Source organism: Diadema antillarum, unplaced genomic scaffold (assembly GCF_040938485.1).
Source record: "Diadema antillarum isolate AM-2024a unplaced genomic scaffold, OU_Dant_1.0 scf00000058, whole genome shotgun sequence".
Lineage (NCBI taxonomy): Eukaryota > Metazoa > Echinodermata > Echinoidea > Diadematoida > Diadematidae > Diadema > Diadema antillarum.
Window position 1 is genome coordinate 408,279 of NW_027270947.1, and position 22,598 is coordinate 430,876.

Consider the following 22,598-nt stretch of genomic DNA (forward strand, 5'->3'; position numbering starts at 1 on the left):
TGAATAGACCCCTAACAACCTGAAGTACATATTTGAACTGTATATGACAGACCTGTACGTATTAACTGTGGGAGTCTACCAATTTTTTTTTTCCCATAAACATTTGAGAAACTTTTGATACTTCTACTGTGGATGTATCAAATCCCTTTTAGTCAATATAAACAGATAGATAGATAGATAGATAGATAGATAGATAGATAGATAGATAGATAGATAGATAGATAGAGACAGATAAGAGGACATATGTTGACAGGTTCCATGGAAAACCACCTTCATTTGGCAAATACCCCTGAGCAAATAATGTGAATGTACAGATACTAACAAATGAATAGGTACCAGCACACATTTTCAATTGACTTGATTACAATGTACTACAGTGTACATTTTATTACAGCACTCACATTTTAATCACACCACACAAACAAATGAAGTAGTTCTTGACTGTTTGATAGAAATATGCTTGGTTCATTACCAGGCACAATGTAGAGCATATTTTCTCATTTAGACAGTCTGTCTTGTTCTGCATCAAACTGGCACATCCCCAGTCTCCCAGAATTCTAGAAACTTATGAGAACATGAAGTTCATACATATTGTATTCCACATTGTACTACAGGGAGACCCTGTTACAACGGACCTCATTTACATGGTACTGCTTATAACAAGAGGAATTCTGCACTCCCGGGATTTTCATTACTGTATTTGACAGGTCTCTTGTTTTAGTATGGTCGTGAGGTACCAGCAATAACAAGGTAAAATCGGCAGTCCTCGTGGTCTCATTATAACAAGGTTTCCCTGTATTACTAGCACTCTTCTGTACTAGTTAAAAAAATAAAAAAAAAAAATTGGCAGATGACAACTTGCTTTTCAGTCAAGACACCAAACAATACATGTGTAATATGCCATACATAAAAACTGAACAATTTGCAGCAAATATTGCTTACCTGTACACTACTGCACTATAAAAATGAAGAGAATATGAAAATTTTGCATTACGAAGGCAGGTCCCAGGAAATTACGATGCACAAAGTATTTTGAACATCCTTGTAATGTCGAACCCCACATTAACTTGGGGATGAGAATAAGCCAGTTCATAGTTCCAGTCAGAGCATGTGCAGATAAACGTCATTGCAGACCATCTCTTGAAATGGATTTGCCACTGAGGTATTCTAAATCTAGATAGGGCTTCATGACAACTGTTTTTAAATGAACCAGGTGAAGACTGGTATTTACACGTGAATGTGCATTCTTTTCAGCAACATTAACAAAAGCCATTTATGCAGCACTGACATGTAAATTATCACTTCCTGCATGGCAGTTTTCAACTGCTCTTCTTGAAGACTATTCCATGTTTGGCAAAGTCTGTGGTTGGAGAGGTCATTGCAGACTAGTGCTAACTGTGAACTGGCTTATTACACGAGCACCATTTGTCTGACTCAAGTTTGATAGTCTCTTTACCAGCCATGAAGAAGAAATCAAAGCAGAAACTAGCATGTTGAGCACAGCCAATTATGGTAACTGGGTTCATATCAGTGTGCTGAAGGTCTTTTCCATTCATACACCCAGCTGAATTCACTTTTCCTGTAGTCATCTCCAAACACTTGATGCTGCTTTGATTTTAGTTCAACAATAAAAGAGCAAAGTCAGTATAGTGGAACCTTGATATGAAGAGGTTGGCTATAACAGACCATCTTATAACAAGGTGATTTTGCAGGTCCTAACTCTTCATTTCTTCATGTACCCTGATATAGTGAGAAGCCTGATACAAGTCAACTGTCTTGATTTTGGGTTCTTGTCATAACAAGGTACTTGTGTACTTGTAAGAAACTGAAATTTTGGAGAAATGCATGTCACCTAAAACTTGGTATCTTTCGCTTCTCTACAAACAAATGAACAGAATTTAAACACCAATACTTGGTATATAATGGCTATTTTTTTAGTACACAAAAGTGACTAAACAAAGAACATTTCAACGGTGTTGGCTATATGTCCCTCGAGTTGGGGTCAATAGCAAAGGAACATACACAAGGGTCAAAGTAATTTCAGCACTTTTTTCATATGAGCACAAAGCCTTTTTTTTTTTTCTTTGACCAGATGTTACCTACATTCATACAATGTATCGATCAGTCACTTCATTGCACACATGCTTTACTAGCCAAAACTTGTAATGTTGCGCAAGGGACCTATTGGCCTAGCTGGTTGGGAACAAGCACATACAGCTTTCTACCTTGCATCCAAAAGTGCAATGTGAGGCTGCTGGAGGGCCTTTTGTCTCTCGCTAATGATACTTGCTCAGTGTCAACATTTTGTAGGTAAATGGAAAGTTGTTTCTGCTCGACCTTGTACCGGTGTGCATTGAAATGAAATTTGAAGTTGTCTGGCATATCTTCCCCCTACCCCCCCCCCCCCCCCCCACCCCCCTAAAAAAATAATAATAATTGATTCCTCTGCTTTGAATATACTATTAGAGAGGGTTTGAAAGGGGATGATGACTTCCACAATGTTCAACAACATTCCTGCATGGATCTTTAACCTTCAACAATCTTGTTTAGCATTCATCTCTCCCATCTATAAGAATCTACATTATGGTTCTTCAGAAAATTATCATAACACATAAACATTTATCTATCCATTTTTTTGTCTTTCCTTCATTTTCGTTGTCCACTATGCTATGCAGTATTGTAGACTCTTGGTATAACAAATTCCATGAAACTGGTGAAAATATTTTTCTTTTTCTTTTTGTATCCAATATTTGTAATATCTGGTTTTAAAAACCATTGGAGTACAGAAAAAAAGAAGAACTTTGAGCGAAAAAATTTTCCTGGAACAATGTTTCAAATGAGCTTGTTCTATCATTGTACTTTACACTGAAAGTCCACTCAGCACTGTGTAATACTTCCTGGACTCCTGTGCAAGCTCCACTTTAGTTTGATAACATCAATAACAACTGAAACACAATGGTACATCAGCCAAAAAAAAAAAAAAGACGGTGATGAATAAGAGAGTGTTATACATCTTGCATGCAATGCGTTGGGCTACTGCTTACAGTGAGTATGAATGTGTGGTAAATTACTGTATACGCCATATATTTCGCGAGTCTAAATTTTCGAGAATCAGGACTTCCTGACAATTTCGCGAGTGGTTAAATTCGGAAATCATGGAGTCCTGTACTGAACGGAAAAATGTATACGCGTACGTCACATTCATATCGGCATTGGAGTAAATATTTTCGCGTGTTTTTTACTTTCGCGAATAGCAGCTGACTCGCGAAATTCGTGAAAATAAAAACCTCACGAAATATTCGGCGTATACAGTAGTGCATGCAGTGTACATTGTAAATGTATTCAGGAAAAACCCAGCAAAAGTTAAACTGCCTTGTATCACTTTCTCAAATTGATTCAGCACATTTAAAAACACTTGAGTACCTCTTAAGTTTGATGTGCTGAACCTACAAAGGTCACACTGATTTTATATCCTCATCCTTTACATAGGTATCATACATGAATGTCTTGAGTAAAATACATCTACTGTGCTTCCATGTGACACTGTACTAAAAAAAAAAAAGGACAATGGCAAAACTGGTATGGATCACTCACAAAAGATAATTCTGTAAAGAATTTAATTATAAAAATTAAGTTCTTGTGACTTGGAAAATGTATAGCATGAAAAAAAGAAATACAACTTTTGCAAGTTAAACATCATCAGCCCCACCACAGCATCACTGCTCAAAAATCTCATCTCTGTATTGAAAAACTCATACTCTCAACAATACCCTAGGCAAGCTGGTCGGGACCAAGGAAGGCTTTTAGCTTTAATACTTGTAATACCATCTTTGTGATTAGAAAATTTTATTGGAACTGATATCAAAACTTATCAACATAGAGGTTTAGGGCAATGAGTAAATTAAATGCAATAAAAATGACCTGATGCAAGAATTTAATCAATTTGAATAGACAATTTCATATCAATTAAAACAAAAGAGAATAGGTTTATGCGGCTGCAACGCTGTCAGGGACATACCTCAGTATGTTACTAGCAATGGTTCGACTTGTACGAGGTTGACTTTACTTCTCAAACACAGTATTACATTTGGCTAACATTTTGGGTGATTCCAAAAGCCTGAAGAAACAAAAAGAAGACAAAAGCAAAGGAAAAAAAAAAAGCAAAAACATCGCATGAATATCACCATGGATGAGATACTGGAATAGCCATGTTGGAGTTCAGTGTGAGATGTCAACAAGTACATTGGCATCCAACCACAGCCAGGGAAGACAGTAGACTTGTGGGAATGGGTTACTGCTTCTAGGATCTTGACAAGCAGTCTTACTCCACTGGTCAGTATGCTGCATTTAGCCCGACTTTAATCAAGTCACTCTATCAGTATTAGTGACATTGCAGGACATTCTGTCAAAATGTTTCTTCATCTAAAATACAGAAGAAGAAAGGTATGAAATATTATGACGAGGCACTTTGCATCACCAGCTAAATCTGCATCATCTGTAAAACCTGATAAACTGATCGCCTTCTTGGCCAAGTTCAGTCTGTGCCAAGCCTAACTGACACCCACCAATCCCTCCGTAACAAAACACTCAGTCAACCTGATTTATATGTTTGAAATCGGACATCTTCAGGAATACTCTCCTACATAATCTAGGATTGGCCTCAAAATTAGTTGTTGTTTTTTCTCAGAACTACATACCTGGCACATAGTCTTATCTTTTACTTTTTATGTCTGTATCTGATGGTTATTAGATATAAGAAAAATTCTAGTGTTTGTCTTTTTGTTTGCTCACCTCAACAGACATCTAATAGATTGTGTGGAAAATTATATCAGCTTCTATGGAAGGCTATCAAACTACATGTATCTTCTAAAGTGATGCAAATTAAGGTTTTTAATAGCTATGCATTAAATATATAAATAAGACACCTCAAAGCAAAAATTAGCAGGATGCAATATGCACAGTGCTAAGTGATGGAGCACTCATGACAAGTTCCATTGTTGCAGCATGAATGAGCCATCAAAAAAAAAAAAAATAATGCTGACAATAGTATTAAACAGTAATTCCTTGGGTTCTTGTTTGATGCAGCATGCTGCTGCTAAACATAACGCATGGTGACTGACATCAATGATATCAAAGTCACCCACGTCAATTTTAAACCGATGGCTTTCATTCAGAAACCTGCCCTTGAGAAAACATGATGCATACATATCTCCCGCCAAACATGGCATGCTGTCCCTCAAATTCAAAAACAGATGTAACATAATTTTCTTCTTTCCTGGAGAGCCTTTCATTTCAGCTTGTCGACAGCAGATCTCAGAAGTCGTCATCATCGTCCGAATCCACACGTCTCCTGTCAAACTGAACAGAGAGAGAGAGAGAGAAACTAAATCAGAAAACTAAAATCACATTTCCACAGAAGCAGTATCATCCACAATGGCAACATTGTGTGTGCTCTATGCTTTTAGCTTCTGAATAGTGGGGAGGCTGGCACAAACTCTCAAAATGCCAGCAATTACACAGTTATTGGACTGTCAAAAGGCAGTAAAGAAGCTGCCATACTGTTTGACATTTATGATTTATTGACAACATCTCATTCTGGTGAAGAGCTATTATTTTGTGATTACATCCAGACTTGCAGTGACGCTTTGCTCCCACAATGCTGTGTGTAAATTGTCTTTAGTGTTGCATGAAGTTTTTGAATCAACAGAATTGGCTGGACTGCAATGAATGAATCTCCAAACTTACCTTCACTTTTGTTGATCTGCTTGTTTTCTCGCTGACCTGCTCCAGGAAGCTTTTCAACTGCTCCTCTCCAATCTTGTTGAATTAAAAACAAAAATGATTGTTGGTGTAAATCCACTGGGTAACTTTCCCCATAAAGAAAAATGATTTCGTTGCATTTTTTTTTTCCTCCTGTCTTTAAATACAAACTTTGTCAACAAGCAATTTAAGTTTCAGTCAAGCAAACCAAACTACAGCAGTGCATCACATACTCCAGAGCATTCCAGGTTGCTGATAGACAGAGACCTATCTGATAATGAAAATGAGAGCTGCAAAAAGACTTCTGAGTAATCCTAAAATGCAACTGCCTACAAAACAAATATGTCAAAAAAAATATCACCCCAAGAACAAAAAAAGAACAAAATAGTCCACACTTAGGGACTGTGCACTGACTTGAATTTATTCTAAAGTCCCACATCATCTATTATTTTTCATGGTACTGAAGGGCAAAAAAAGAAAAAGGAAAGAAAAGAAAGAAAGAGAGTGTGAGGCACAAGATCTCTTGCTGCCCGGGTCCAGGTCCCGTTTAAGGTCTCTGGAAGCTATAGGTTATAAATGCTTTCTGGTGCTATCTAATAGCCCATGGAGCTACTTAGCCATAATTTTTTAACATACATGACAAATATAAAGTTGGGCGGGAAAAAAAGCTACATTTTAAGCTGGAGAAAAACATGTCACAAGACACACAGCCAGAGCTAGAGAAATTCAAACTCAGGCAGGAGAGTGAGAGATTTAGCAGAAATGACCTCAAAAAGGAAGAGCTGGATATTCAAGGAGTGCATGTGTATGCCTGTGTCTGTGTGTGTGTGTACAGTGTACTATAATTTTGTAATTTTAAGCATTTGAGTAAGTGAGATTGTGAGTGGGTTCACCAGATATGGGGGGGGGGGGGGGGGGGTGTTCCCTTCTGTTTGATGCGTTTGTCTCTTTTCCTTTTTTACTTATAAAATTCTTTCTTTTTCATTCGTAATATCGACAATAAGGAATTTATGTTGTAATAAATTGTTTTATTTTGTTATGAATTAATTTGTATATTGTTTATATGAAAAAAGACAGAAAAATAAAAGATTGTAAAAAACAAAAAAAGTACCTTGCCGGGAATCTGGCCAGTTTGAGCCATCCTGATCAGCATGTCTTCTACCATCTTAGCCTTCTCTGGCTTGACCAGAGCAATGCTGTTTACTGGATGTGAGAAACAAAAACACAAATACATCAACATATGTATAAAAACAGCCAAGAGGAAGAAAAACCTAGTCAATACTCTGAATGACAATCATCTAAAAATTTGATTGGAATGTACACAAACGATGCACCTGTGGTACTGACTAACTATGCTGTTAATTATCAAAAAACATGTATGTATACATATATATTCTTGCATCAGGTTGTGTTTATTTTTTGCAGCTGCTTGATAAACTGAAAAATATCAAACTTAATGATTCTTGTGCAAAGTTGTGTTTTATTGCAGCAGATCAATGTAGAATTGGTTTCCAATCAATTGCAATAATATAAAAAAATATTATGAAAAAGAAAAATTATACCCGTTACCCTAAAAAATCAATATAGACTTGTATGTGCAAAATGTTGTGCATGATCAGCTTTGTTTGTTTGTTTGTTTGTCTTGAAACTTACATCTTGCCCCTGGCAGACTGATCCAGAAGCTGTGCCAGCATGGAGTTCTTCATCTCTTGCTCCCTAAAAAATGTCACGACCAAAAAGACATTAACTTACACAATGAACTCTTGACAAAACAAGCATTCTATCAAAGAACTGGTGGTGCCAAGGAAGAGATAACATCACTTCCGAAGGTGCTAGGACAGGAATATTATCCATTGATGCAAAAATTAGTTCCTATAAAGCTAAAACATGTGCGAGGAGAAAGTGGAGGAAATGTGAAAGACGGATGGAACTTCACATCTGTTGTGGCTATGGGGTCTTCAATCATTTAATAAGTTATCCCACACACATTCAAAACTTTGTTAGGTTTATTGCTTTGGTCATGTGACTTGATTAATACAGCTTAATGTCAGGATTTCAATAGTTCTATTTCCCAAAAGGAGAGCAAATTTCATGATTCAGCTCATTATTACGTAGCATTACATTCTTACAAATCTAACATTACTTGAATAGGTAGATCTGCAAAACTATACAAATCAGAACATTTTTGTTATCTTGTTTTGACTGTGATAAGGAGGAAAAAGTACTAAAATTGCAGGATTCTACCTCATACCAACTGCTCTGTTCAACTCCATAATTACAAAGACAGTTTCCATCCTTTAACTTCCACATACCAACTGTACTACAACAAGTACAAAGAGCAGCCTTTAAAAGGCTGGTTCCAATTTAAAAACATGATAGGTAGTTGTTTTCATTTCTTCAAACATGGTTGTCATCATAGCGAGATCATACAGATCAAAACTGTGGTCATAGCCTCAAGTGATACACTTCAAACACAATGTACAAGATAATCAAGACACTATTCACATATCACAAGTTATTTCAGATCAATATCAATACTGGGTAATCAATTCAATAATTGAGCATTCCTTCAATGCCAGTGCAAAGACCACATGTAGTATGTTGAAAAGTCCACTGCCTGTCTTACCTTTTTCGCGCCTCGGCTTGCTCTTTCTCGTTACCTTGGTTCTGTAAGCATTAAAAGAAAGTACTTTTTTTTTTACAAAATTTATTTACAAATTACTGTCCCATATATACTTTGCCTTGTTTTTCAAAAATATTAGAAAAAAATACCAGTAGATTTTACTCATCTTGGTGATTTCCTGCTTGAGTATGATTTATTATATGATAGTCAGTATGGGTCTGCCAAAATTTGTCCACAGATATGTCAGTTATAGAAAACCAGGACAGAATAATTCATGAAATTAATGGTGGCAAAGATGTTTTAGCAGCATTCATGGATCTTTCAAAGGCTTTTGATTGTCTTTCTCATGAAATTTTACTTCAAAAACTACATCATGGTGTTGGAGGTGTACGTTTGAAAGGGTTTAGATCTTAATTATGCGGAAGAAAACAATTTATTGTTCATGATTTTTTTTTAATTCATCTTTTAAAATATTGATACAGGTGTGCCTCAAGGATCCATGTGTTGGACCCTAACTGTTTTTTGTTTATTTAAACGACATTGTAAACTCTTGTCATGAATCTCATTTTATTTTACATGCAGATGACACTTCACTTCTTGCCTCTCATAACGATATCAATGTTCTTAATGAATCTTCAGATTAAAATCTTTTTTTCAAGTATATGATTGGTTCAAGTTTAAACGCAGAAGAGTACAATATAATACTGATGACATGATTTTGAAAATTGGAGAAACACATTTGAAATCTTATGAATCTGTATTTTTTTGTGTGTGAGTTGTATTCAATAGTACATTGAGTTAGAACGATCATATTGAATTTTTTTGTACAAGAATTTCTCATTTTAGTGGAAATTTAAATGGACTGATATGTATACATGTACCATGAGAATCTGAAGTAAACTTCCTTATGCAGCTAGCAACTCTTCTCTCATCTCTTTCCAGGTGGCTGCCTTCCCAGCTGTCAGAAGCATGTAGCCACCTCAGTGGACTTCTGTTCCTGTAAACTGACCAGTTCTGTTTTACTTGCACCTTTCACTTTTTTATTATTATCATTAATTTTTTAAAAAATATTCCCAAACCTCTCTGTTGGCCATTGACTGCACACGCACCCTATCCCAGTTTAGCTTCCAGAACAAGCTGCAAAAGGAATTACTTATACAAGGTACAAGGTACAAGGTTTAACAAAAGAGAGAAAGAGCAAGTGCAACTTTGGAACCTCTCATCACTAAATATAACAAAGCAGGAACAACTATTGTGAGCAATTGCTGGAAAGCTTACGACTATCTCGGAGCAGCATGGTTTCAACATTTAACTGTAAATCACTCCTTGAATTTTGTAGACCCTATTGTAGCATTCAGCATTCCAGAGTAAAGAGCTACCTGAGCCTGTCACATGTGGATACAAAGCTTTCCGAGTGAAACGCTATGTACCACCCATTATGAGATGTTTGAAATGCCAGAGATTAGGGCATAGTCAGGCCCAGTGTAAAGGAAAGATGAGATGTGTCAGGTGTGGCAGCAATCACTCCTTTGACAAGAGTCAAAACAAAGAAACACCACTGTGTGTCCGATGTAACGGCCAGCATAACAGTGCATACGGGGGGTGCCCGGAGTTGAAGGAAGCGCATGAAATCCAATCGTACAGAATAGAGAATCGAATCAGTTATGCAGAAGCGGCAAAAACCTTAAATCAGAAACAAGAGAACACGGATCCCGAAAATCAGAACAAGGCACTGCATGGGCAGAGACCCTAAGGAAGAGGGCCATGGGACTGCGCAGGATTGCATAGGATTGTGCAGTTCCTGCTTGGCACAAATTGCCTAGAGTGACTGGTGGAATACACCAATCAGCACTGGAATGCAGATGTCAGCCCCCTCAGTGAAAACAATCTGGCAGAGGCGGGATTGCTCCTGGAAGAGGAGGGCTGGGAATGAGTAATTGCCACCCTGCAGCCGCTTCACATCATGGCTGTCCTCCCCCACTCTTTGCAAGCTTGATGATTGATGAAGCAATTAAGAACAAAGGTTGAGACACGCTCTGTTCTCACTCTATTGTCCCATGATTGTCCTAACAATGACACAATAAAATGACGCTTGCGTGTCGGAGGAGAAATCTGCAAATCATAATGTACTTTTAACCATCGTTAGCATGTGCTGGGATATACAATATTGTATTATAGAGCCAATCACTAATTAAACTAAGATTTCATCTAGGGCGAGAATATGCAAATTAGGAGGCCTGATAGACAATATTACATATTACGGTGATTATTTCTTGTCGTCTGCAGATTAATCTGATTATCATATCAGCATAATACCTACATACTGCCAGTATTCTTAATAACATGCCTCCAACTGGGAATCGACGAATTTATCTGTTATGGACTGACATCCAAGACATAAGTGGAGATGCAAGACAATGGCAACTTCGAATCCGGAGACTATTTTGGAGCAAGAACATAAGACACTGGGACAGAATCAGGGTTGCAGCCTTTGTGTACTTAAACGGTTTGAACCCGATCATGTTTTTGGAGTGGGCACAGCTCCACAGCTCATGGGAATGTGCAAGGACGGGGCTAGTTTTCGACATTTTCAAGCTGTTTTCAATCTTTTTGAGAGCGGGAGGAATTACAGTCTTTTACGCGTGGAATATTTCAACCAGAAGGGTATGAATACCTCGACGGACGATCTCGGTGGTACATTATTAATCAAATGGTAAGTAAAACACCCCCATAATTGCAATTAATGGTTTTACACCTTTGTTGACCAATGAGCGACGAGTATTCTATAATTTATGCAAAATACATGTTACTGGTCCAAAACTTTCCTCCAGTCAGCATTGTTGCCTTCACATCAATTCATTCACTGCATTTTCAGACAATCATGTCTTGGAGTAAGAGGCTGCGTGATACGTCTGCTGGAGATTTCTCCCACTGGAGAAATCCCTTCGACTTCTTCAACTTGCTAGCGCTGGACGACAACAAGCTATACAATTGGTTGCAACAGCACAATCTTATCGCCTGTTCGATGCGCTGTGAGCTATGTACAAGGCCCTGCAAGTTGATATTCAATTGCTCAAAGAAAGGTGGAAAAGTGTGGAGATGCAAGGGAAGTGTCACGTGGAAACACGATAAAATGTACTCTATTCATCACCATTCTATCTTTGAGAGATCGCAATTCGATGTTCGTGGACTCTTGGTGTTCATCAGAGAATGGGCCCATAGATCTTCGCTCCAACGTTGTGCCATTGAAGCTGGCCTGAACTACAAGCGCACCTCAGTCGATTGGGCAAAATCTTTCGGGATTTAATGCGGAAATTCGTCGACGAACTGTACTACGGAGGACGAGAGTCAATGCTTGCTGGGCATGTTGAAATCGACGAGAGTCTGTTCGGCCGTCAGTGTAAGTACCATCGCGGTGATCCGCAGGGCCAGAAGGTTTGGATTCTCGGCATGGTCGAGAAAGGCAGCAACAGGATTATCCTGTATCCTGTCGACAGCAGAGATGAGAATACTCTCATCCCCCTCACTGAGAGGCACGTGGAGAAAGGAGCAACCATCTACACCTAGATGGATGGCAAGCCTACTCATCACTTAATGACCGCGATTATCGCCACTTCACCGTGGAGCACAAGAGTGCATTTCTGCAAGTTTATCAAGACGTGGCAACCGAGGAAGAAACCGTGGTGCACACAAACACGATCGAGGGGTCATGGAAGATCGCTAAGGATCATTTCAGGAAAATAAACGGCACAAGCATCAACAACTTTGAGGGGCACCTCAGTGAGATCATCTGGAGGAATAGAGTGATTGTGGGGAAAATAAACATCTTGGAGGCAATGTTTTCCCTCATCACCAACTACTACACCCTCCAACGCAAGCCTTCACTAGAAGTTCATCACCAGCCACTCTTTGACTCATGGTCCACCAAGCAGACGGGTAACAAGGTGATCAGGGAGGACGAGGCCGTGAACCACTCATCGGACCAACCGTCAATGGGAGAAGCAAGCACTGGTTTGCCAGAGGAGTCAAGTGCACATTCTGAACATGGCCCCTCAACTTCTTATCGACTTTATTTGTTGAATTCATTTTAATCAGGCTGATAATATGATATTATTTGTATGGTATATTGTAAAAATTAAATTGCAGATTGGTTGCATCTTACATAATTTGCATTCTATTATTATTCAGTTGCACTATCTATGAGGCATTATGTGAATGAGCTTTTATACCTATCTCGCTCTCTCCTATCTCTCCCTCTCATTCTCTTCTTTCTTCCTCTCTCTCTCTCTCCCTCTCTTCAAACTACCTTTATGTGAAATAGTGCAAAATGTTGTAATCACCATTCTATTCAGAGTTTATTGGTTATCATTTGAGATTTATTTGCAATATTCATATCTATAGATCGAAAGAGTTTCCCTAGCAACATGTCTGTTTGATACGGTTTCATGGGGCGCCCTCCCCGTCCAGCAGTGGTCATAATAATATGTAATTAAAATGTAGCAAGCCACACTTCTGCAATATTCCTGTCGTGCAATAACTGTTCCTGAATGTTATGATATTGCAATAATTCCTGTTTTTTAATATTTCTTTTTTCTGATCGACATATTTTGTACATATTTAAAATCTGCATTCGTAAAAATGACATTTTATATTTATCATACGATTTATATTGACAATTTTATATTCTTTTCACGATGGTGCAACTTTTATAACACACATATTTTTTTTTCATAATAATGATAATGAGTTGAATTGTGATTCTGTATGATATTGATTGAGCTTATGTAATCAGATCATTATCAGAAAATAATTTTGTTATGAGAATAAATGAAATGTGAAATATAAATGAATGTTGTTATGTTTGCATGCTTACTGTATATGCATGGGTATCCCCCCCCCCTTATATGTATAAGGTATTTCGATTTTTGTATAATTCTAATCATTAATGATATATAATTTTGTTAAAAAGATAGTAGGCCTAATGTTAAAATATTATATGGATTGAAATGATGATTTGAATAGAAATATAAGATGAAAAAGAAATAGATTCCTTATTGTATATCTCTCTGTACATCCCATCCAAGTATTCTCTTCTGTCTCTTCCTAGCTCTCTTGCTATCTCCTTCCTACCCCTTCTGTGTTTCTCTCTCTCCGCCTCTATACGCAAGTGTTTAATATTTCTTATGTCATCACTGCCGTCTTAATTTTTTTCAGTATATGTATAAACAAAATTTGAAAGTTATTGGAGAAGTATACTGATTTGTGTATATTTGATATATTTTAGTCTATAAGTTTGTGTATTGAAATATGTTGGTGACATGAAGATTATGTTTAATTTTTCTCACAGCTTTTTCAATGTGTATGTACAAGTGTATTCGATTAATTTTGATATTTTGGTCATCAGGTGTTTATATATATATAATTGTGTAGTTTTATATCTTTATCTAAGAATGATTGTATGACTATGTATGTTATTATAAAATGAAATGATATTGTACAGAATTCTGCAATTCAGCCATCTCCATGGCTGCAAAAGAATCTTTAAATAAACCATTACCCATTACCCATTACGCTAAGCGTTTTGGGGCTGCTGGTTGCAGTTAAACCTGCTCTGATCTACCAAACTAACGACGTTAGTGATTCTCTAGTTTGTTAAAAATATACTGCCATCTCACTCGTTATAAGATAAAGTGGAAGAAATTAATGATTAGGAGCTGATTATGCTTTTGAACTTCCCATTTTGGAATTTTTAAGTCTGACTTTTAATTTATACACATGGCTTCATCAACCATCAGGCCGTGTCATGCCTATGCCTGGCTATGCTATGGCTATGCGTAAAGTTATTAAGCAGGACTTGATGGGACTTATGCTAGCCTGACCAGACCGCTGTGCTTCGCACAGCGGTCTGACATGTATTAGTGTTTAAACGTTGTAAACGACCGTCACTATTGACGGCAAAATCACATAAGATGCCTTTTATTTTGTTTGATTTTAAGAGTAAGATAATTTTAAAACTCACCTACAGCGTATTTTCCTGATGGTTGAGTTAAATTCGGCGTTTTGTTGGTATCCAGACCTTATTGTTGAATTTTTCGGAGTAGATTGTGCGGTGGCATCTTTTCCTTCGAGAGCTTCACAAAATCAACAAACTACCACGCATGCGCAACCGGAAGTGGTTGCGTTTTATGTACGCCCGTGCGTTTTATGTGTTACGTAAAGCTTGTCGTCTGCTAGGTACATGATATCCTATCGATGTATGATCACATTCCTTTGAATACCCATGCAAGGAAAATGGAATTTACTAGTACCTGCTTGAATTGTAGTAGTAATTTCACGCCTAAGAACAAGGGTTTTTATCGTCATCGGGTGACAACAATCACGTCGCCAACAACTTTCACGGCAGTCTTCAGGAAGCCACTCACAAATTCTGATTGGCGAATCTTCATTTGTAGGAGTTGCTTCGAACTCCTGGTGTCGAAAATGCGGCGGAAGAACGCTCGCCGGCCTTTTCCAAGGACCCTCAAAGCTAGTACTTCGTCGATGGAAATTGGTAGGTATTATGATCCCCAAAATCAGGCATTTCTTTCATGATGATCAATTATCAAGTTTTCATTTTCTTTAGACTACCGCCCCGTCCCATCTCAAGGTCATTTTCAGTGTAAGGATGGTTCCTTACATTTTAGTATTACACCCTTCACACTGGAATACCATGCACAGCATGGCCTGGAAGAGTATTACCAAACTGAGTCTAATTACACAGCCACTCAATGCATTGATTGAGTGAAATTATCAATTCAATTCAATTCAATTTTATTTCCATTTCCATTGTCGTGTCAGAGAGTGATAAAAAAATCAAAACAAAAATTGTAATTGAGGGAGAAACGGCCGTTTTACCAATGTTGATCTCAGTGAGATCAATGACATTTAGGGTTTTAAGCACTGGCGTAAATCCCGGAGGGCATGGTAAATGGCCTGTACAAACATACCCCCTATTTTTTTTAAAAAAATCAAAGATGGTATTTTGCAATATAAATTTATATGTATTATTTCTCAAATAGACAATGATGATTAATAGATTAATGTTATTTCGGTACAAACTGAGATCAGGCCAATATTAAATTCTTGCGATGCCTGCTGCGAGCCAAAACAAAATGTTTAACAAAGAAATCGAAAAATATTATTCAAATTTAATGGGTTTATACATAAAAAAGAAAAAAAAATATATATATATATTCGACCCGTTACAACAAAAGGATCCTGAAGTCGCTAACGTGTGAGCCGAGAAAATCGAAATCCATCAAAATGTTCGTATTTCTGTTTTTGACAAAATTTTGTAGTCTACTGCATCTTCTACCATCTGCAGAAATTTCGAAGCTGAATGATTAGAGGAAAGGCAAGAAAAAAACATCTTTCTGGGCCATGATTTTCCGAATTTCAACGGAACAGAAACGTTTCCGAAGATTTTGATTTAGCGCCGCAGCTAGACTCCACCCTTAGCAACGAGGGAGTGATCTCATTGGTCACTGCGTGGCATCCTGGTTACTGATTGGTCTTGCGTAAATAGAACGCTGGCGCTAATAAGCTTGAATGAACGTCGCGGAGGCTGCTGGGAGCGCACTTTCTATTGTCATAGTCCGGCAGCCAAAAGCTATTTTTTGGCCGAAGTATCTATATTCTCTGATATACTTTTTTGTTTTCTCTCTCTCTCTCTGTTGATTATTCATCTTTGGGGTCTTTACAATGATATTCAGGTGGATGTGGAGCTCTCACCAACATGGCCGCCATGCAGCCCTAAAACAAGGAAAATAAATGTAATCTATGTTTTAAGAGATTATAAAATATGCCGATGTTTGGATTTGGAGCATTTGTCCAGAGGTCCATCAACTTGAATGATTTTTTTTTAAAACATTTGTTGCAGACATTTGCAATGGTTTAAGTTAAATGATTAGCTTACAATCCCTAAAATACACAAAATCAACTAAAAAATGGCACGGAATCAGGTTTTGGGGTGTGATTGTTGCATGATGGATATGTTGACCCGAATTTGGCAGAAAATAATCGAAACTATTTTCTTTTAAAGACCTGAGTAGATGGTTGCCATGGATACTTTCTCCTTCGCTGGTTGCAGACATTATGATATGTAACATACGAATGTATTATTAGTCCTGGGATGTGACTATGTGAGTATGTATGTTAGTAACCTGTGTATTGATAGGAATCTTTGCCATTTGTAAAAGAAACTGAGTACATGGTTGCCATGGGAACGTTTTTTGTGTGTGTGTACATGTTAACATGAGCTAGAGTATCATCTGAAGTGATAATTGCCTGGAATCAAGAATTGAAATATAGTAAATTCTATACATTTACTGGTACCTAAGAACGTAAAGAAAACCCTACGAAATAAACGTACTCTAAGTTGGAATGGAAGTTGATTTTCCGTACCAATATTGAAGATGAAAATGTCAGGGTCACTTGAAATCGAAGTAATCATCATTATAATTTGATTTTAAAATTTTGTAGGAATGTACTTAATTATGAGCATATAAAGTGGCACCATACAGTCCATAATGAATTAGATTACACACAAGACTTGGTATTTGGAAACACCTAAACAATGCTGAAAAGCTTCCTCTTTGCTCTTGAACAACAGTAGACAGTGTCAGTTTTGGTCCGCACTTCAGCTTTTATTTTATAAAAAGGGTACCCAGGGCCTGAATCAAGTGGCTTCAAACACACCTAGTCATGTAGCAGCAGCTGAGTTAGCATTCGTTTTGTAGTTCTGATCCCTGAAGGTACATGTTTGGATTAGTACAATTATTTTGAATCACATAATTTCTCAAAATTATTGTTGTTTTATAATCTAGTTATCATATTTTCTAGCTTGACCAAGATTTCAATAATCAAGAATAAAATTGTAATATAACAGACTTCGTCATTTCAATTGTGGTTGGAAGCGGTTAACACTGTGTGTGTTAGAAGAAATAGATAGTCACTAATTTCAGATCTGCAACAGATCAAATTATTCCAGCAGATATTATTGATCAAAGTCAACAACAGTAAATTGATACATTTATACACTGTATGCAACCATTTCCACATCGAAAAAGTAAAATACCATTCAGAAATAGTAGATGTTATACATGATTTTATATTGATTATCGAAATTATTGTGGTATTAATCATCGGGATATAGAAATAAATCCTGAGCATAACAGTCGGTTTATGTCATCTAAAGATATTATACGAAGGTGTTAATCTTGTGCCGTGTAACTCTACATGAATGCAAATCATGGGACTGTCCTTGAAATTGACATTGAGCAGTTACTATGACAATCAGGACATAATTATCATCTTCATATTTTTATCTTCAGAGGGAGTCAAGCGCGCCGGAACACTCAGGGTTTTGTTTTGTTTTGTTGTTTGTTTGTTTGTTTAGTTTTCGTTTTGTTTGTTTTGTTGTTGGTGGGTTTTTTTTTTTGGGGGGGGGGGGGCAAAATTTCTCAGAGGGCACATTTTATGTGAGGATGTGAGATCCTCTGCGTGGGAGCGAAGCGACCGAGTGGGGGAGGTTGTAGGAGGGGGGTACCCTCCTCCCACGGTATAGGGACTTTTTGAAGAAAAAAAAAACATTGTATAAAAGTCGCGTTTGTAAAGCATGATGTCCTTTTTATACAGGAACATTGTTTGTATAATAGTCAATTAAGTAAACTTAAGAAATGTGGGGATAATGTAGAACTGATTGGCAAAAGCTCTATGTCAGAGAATGCTATGTTAAAAGGAAGACCCTATGGTGGCTGTGCTATATTATAAAATGCTTTAGCTGGGTTTAGTTTGGATGAAGTAGAATGCAAACATAACAGGCTGTGTGTTGGTCGTCTTAAATGTAGGGATTCATGTGATTTTTTGCTTATCAATGCTTACATGCCTTGTGATAATAACTGTCAAGATGAGGAATTTGTGGAAATTTTGGATGAAGTAGAACAAGTTATACATAGAATTAATCCCTCACACATATTGTTTGGAGGGGATTTAAATACTGACTTTTCTAGAAATTCTCCACATTCTGTCGTTCTGAAACAGTTCACTGACAACGAAGGTTTATCTATAGGGATTGATGTTGAGAATGCAATTGTTCCTTATACTTTTATAGGTGGGAGATCTAATTCACGAATTGATAATTTTCTAATTTCTTCTGCATTAACATCATCTATCATATCATGTCATATTATAGACAATCACTTGATATCAGACCATGTCCCAGTTGAATTGGTCATTGATGTGGAGGTAATTTATAGTGACTATGCGCATAGACCAAATGTACAGAAATTAGTATGGGAAAGAGCCTGAAATGAATATATATTTTACAGTATAAAGCTACTCTGGATAATATGTTGGATAGGATTGTCTGTAATTAGGATGTGCTAACATGCACAAATGTACATTGTATTGAGCATCTTGATAATGTAAACAGTTTATATCAGGATATCATCTCAGCATGTATCGATGCTTCTGAATTATGCATCCCCAAGTCTGGTCCAAGTAAGGACAGTCAGGCAAGTAGGAAATGTGAAAATATTCCTGGTTGGAGTGAATATGTTGAGCCCTTAAGACAAGAATCTCTTATGTGGCACCACCACTGGAAGGCATCTGGTTGCCCCCATGTTGGTGAGATTGCCGACAAGCATAGGTTGAGTAGGGCTAGATATCACAGAGCTGTTAGGAAGGTTATTAGAGACTCTGAATTGTTAAGAATGGAAAGTATGGGTGCTGCATTATGTGATAACAGGTACAGAGATTTATGGAAAGAGGTTAAGAAATTAAAGGGAAAAATTAATTTACGTGCCAATACAGTTGATGGCTTAAGTGGTGAGAAGGGTATTGCAGAGGTTTTTAGTGTAAAGTATAATGGCCTTTATAATTCAGTACCATATGAGTCTCATGAGATTAAGGAAATTTGTAAGGAAATTGATAAGAAATTAATGGTTGAGGGGTTAGAGAAAATGATAACTGTTAATCATGTTAGAGAGGGTATATATCAAAATTGAAAAGTGGTAAAAGTGGGGGCGATGAGGGTATGTATTCTGATCATGTCATAAATGGAACAAACTCTCTGATTGTTTGGTTGACATGTTTATTTAATTGCATGGTAGTTCATGGAGTCTGCACTACCAGCATGTCATGGGGCACCATGGTTCCTATACCGAAGGATAAAAGAAAATCTTTGGCTTGTTCAGATAATTATAGAGCCATTACTCTCAGCAGTATTATTGGAAAGGTATTTGATTGGGTGATTTTATTTTTGGAAAAAGATCATTTGAGTACCTCTGATATGCAATTTGGATTTAAAGAGCACTCATCAACAACTCAGTGCACGTTTGTTATGTCTGAGGTTATCTCTTATCATAATTACAACAGAAGTGATGTATATGTTATGTTATTAGATGCATCTAAGGCATTTGATAGGGTGAATTATTCAGTACTTTTTAGAAAGCTGTTGCAAGGGAAGAAAGGAATATATCTCCAGCAATTTTGAGGGTGTTGGTGAGTTCATATATTAATCAAATGTTACATGTAAGATGGGGTACAAAATGTTCAGATAGATCTTCTGTGCAGAATGGAGTAAAACAGGGTGGAGTATTATCTCCTGTATTGTTTTTGGTATGTTGATGATTTGTATTTAAGACTTCAGGAGAGTGGAATTGAATGTACAATGGGTGACAGTTGTGCAGGCTGTCTGGGTTATGCAGATGATTTGTCACTATTAGCTCCAACAAAAAGGGGTTTACAAAAGTTGATAGATATATGTGAAAATTATGCTCAAGAACATAATATATTATTTAATGGTAAGAAGAGCCAGTTTCTGATTTTTAAGGGAAGAGGCAACCCACCCATAGATTGCCAAGTTATAGTTAATGGTATTTCTGTCTCAAATATTCAAAGGGTTACTCATTTGGGACATTGTTTGAGTACTGTTGATCAGGAAAGTTGTGTACATGAAGCCATTGCTCAGTTTTGGAGAAGTTTTAACATTTTCAGATCTGATTTTGGACATATTTACTCATCTTTACAGTGTCAGCTTTTAAGCAATACTGCTGTAGCTTTTATGGTTCACCTATTTGGTCTGTTTTGAGTAAGGGATTTAGTGATATTTGTATTGCATGGAGAAAGGCTCTGAGAAAGATATGGAAGATAAGTACTAGAACTCATTGCGATCTTGTGGCTGAATTATCTTATAGTGTTCCCCTTGAGCAAAAGCTCGTACAGATTTTCATGAGATTTCACAGCAAAGCACTTCACTTTGGTTCCAATTTGCTGAAATCTACCATTAGGGTTGCATGCCTAAATCCGAATTCTATTTTTTGTAGCAATGTGAAGGAGGCTGAGCACCTTAACGTTGGGTATAACAATATTAGCTTAAATTTAGACAGTGAGTTACAGTGTAAAGCCCAGTCAGTGAGGGATTTAGTAGACATTAGGGATGGAGTCAAACATTGTGATCTTTTTAATTGAACCGAATTATGTGAAATTATTGATTCTTTGTGTGTGACTTGAAATGTGATTTTTAAATCTGTCAACATTTCTTTTTTTCACGTTAATTTATTGTAGATGTGATTTCTATGTTATTTGATTGCCTTTAATTGTGCGAATAAAAGATGTATATATATTTCACACCAAATTTCTAGGGAATTAAACATGGCTAAAAACAATCACTGCGAAGGACTATGATTTTAACATAACAGGGTTTATTGATGTACAATGCATAATGCGTGTGGTAATTACTATAGAGTTACACATTAACAACGTCGTCTGCTACAGCACTCGTATCCGCGCGTGCTGCGCCGGCAATGATTTGACCTTTTTATGGGTCACTTCCGCTCCCCGACTAGCTCATCACTTCTGCTCCCCGACTAGCTACATTGTAGCACATAGTATACGAGAGTGAATGCCATTCAAACTAGAGAAGCACTCTGAGAGCGCAGACCTCCGCCAAGCATGCAAATCATTTTCACCACTGATCTTGCTCTTCCATATAATATAGAGATATCAGTGATTTCCACCCAGCATTGTGTGCTGAAAGTTGCCTGATTTCCCAATATAGAAGCCTTTGTTACGTCATGAACTCCCAAGTTCATTGACCCTACCTGCCAAAATGTCAAAAATCCTTCATAAATTCCCCAAAAATTATCGGATCACTACCAAAAGTTAATCGTTTGGTACTTGTGTCATTCTCAACCTTTCCTGCAAGTTTCATCTCAATCCGTTGACTACTTTTTGAGTTATTTTGCCAACGGACAAACTAACAAACCAACGGTAACGAAAACATAACCTCCCCCTTGGCGGAGGTAATATCACACAGATGAGGAGTGAAGCAATACGGACGTTTACAGACCTGACTTTAGCCACGGATTTCGGTGAGTTTTTGACGTAATTAAACAAAAAATCGCATACCGATTATTGAATGATTATCATAGATTACGGGGATTCCTTATATTTTAGTTTTCCACGATTAATAAAGATATTCATGAAGGAAACGTACACCCACTGCTGAAAAATAACAACGTCTGCGAAGGAACAGACGTGCAGCCGCTGTCGCTTCATGACATAAGCGACAGCGCAGCGGCTGCGTGTAGTTAGGACTTACGCATGACTTGGAGCTTTGTGAAACAGGATTTAAAGTCCTGCATAAAATTACGCAGGACTTTGGGATTTACGCAGGGTTTGGGGATTTACGCATAAGTTAAGTCAAACTTATTTCTTTGTGAAACACCCCAGTATCCCCAGTAATTTACATCATGGTCCCACCACTACGTTTCTATGTAGGTTTCAACTCCAACAGTATTATCAACGAAACTCAAACTGCCTCAAAGTTATATTTGTGCGTGGTAATAACCTCCACTTACACTTCCAAACTGTTGCTGCAGTTCAGCCATCCTGCGAGCTCTAAGTGCTTCTAGTTCTTTGTCCTCCATGATTGTCTTATTAATCTGACAGGACTCAGTTTCGACAGAGACGACAGGGATTATGTGTGTAGTAGCCCTAGCCGCGCCTGCCTGCCTGTGCTGTGCGTGCTCCATCCATGTATGAATGGATCGGCGCCGCCGAGCCGCCGATAAAATTAGTCTTTGCAATGCTTGCATTATGCCATTGATGATAATGAACTAGAATCTACGTGTGATCTGTCTAGCGTGGATGCACAGCAGAGCAGCTCATATTT

General features: G+C 37.4%; 1 long non-coding RNA gene across 1 annotated transcript; it reads right to left on the minus strand.

Moving 5' to 3' along the window:
* Nucleotides 1-7,420: 7,420 nt before the first annotated feature.
* On the minus strand, nucleotides 7,421-22,412 carry LOC139715965 (uncharacterized). Its single transcript, XR_011709867.1, has 3 exons — nucleotides 22,285-22,412; nucleotides 8,387-8,427; nucleotides 7,421-7,476 (listed from the first exon to the last, which is right to left on the minus strand). It is a non-coding gene; the product is annotated as an uncharacterized lncRNA (long non-coding RNA).
* Nucleotides 22,413-22,598: the final 186 nt, after the last annotated feature.